Below are 825 nucleotides of genomic sequence, written 5' to 3' on the forward strand. Positions count from 1 at the left end.
CTAGCACCCGCCGTGGCATTGAAAGCACAAGGTGCTGATAGGTAGTCTGAGGTATCTGGTACCAAGCGCTCGCCAACTGGTCATGCTATTCCTTCACATTGCGAGGAAGTAGCGTGACAGCACGAATTTGGTTTTCCAAATAGGACCACAAATGCTCGATTGGATTAAGGTCAGGTGAATTTGGGGGCCAAGACATGACTTGAAAGTCACTGGAATATTCCTCGAACCAATCCATGACGATTCGGCCCTTATGACATGGTGCATTATCCTGTTAGTAAACACCATTCCCCGCAGGAAAAACTGTTGCCATGAATGGGTGAACCTGGTCTGCAACTATGTTCAAGTAGCTTACAGACGTCAGGGATTGTTCTATGAGGATTATGGATCCTAATGTACCCCATGAAAACATTGTTCCTGGGCGAGAAGATACGAAAACCTGGGCGAGCTCATTGTTATAGATGAAGGGTGGTCATAATGTAATGGCTCTTCGGTGTATACTTATCGGAAAGTCTCATGATATTATCGTATTTTAAACTTCTCTTCGTTGGCAAGACTTATTAAGATCTAATTAAATATTTATTGTTGTCTATAGCAGTTATATTCAATATTTATCGATATGGTATTCATGATAGTGTGAGGCGATATTGAAACTTTAATATTACGATATAGAGTCATACTTTACCGATACCTCTCAAATATTGAGAAACTTTTCAGGATAAGGTATTTATGTAATTTTTACATAGGTCAATATTTTCTCTCATATTGTGATTCGAACGGGTTCCGGGGTTTCAAATATGCTTGTTTTTGTGTCACGATTTGTCATGA

This window comes from Parasteatoda tepidariorum, chromosome 1, assembly GCF_043381705.1.
Source record: "Parasteatoda tepidariorum isolate YZ-2023 chromosome 1, CAS_Ptep_4.0, whole genome shotgun sequence".
NCBI lineage: Eukaryota > Metazoa > Arthropoda > Arachnida > Araneae > Theridiidae > Parasteatoda > Parasteatoda tepidariorum.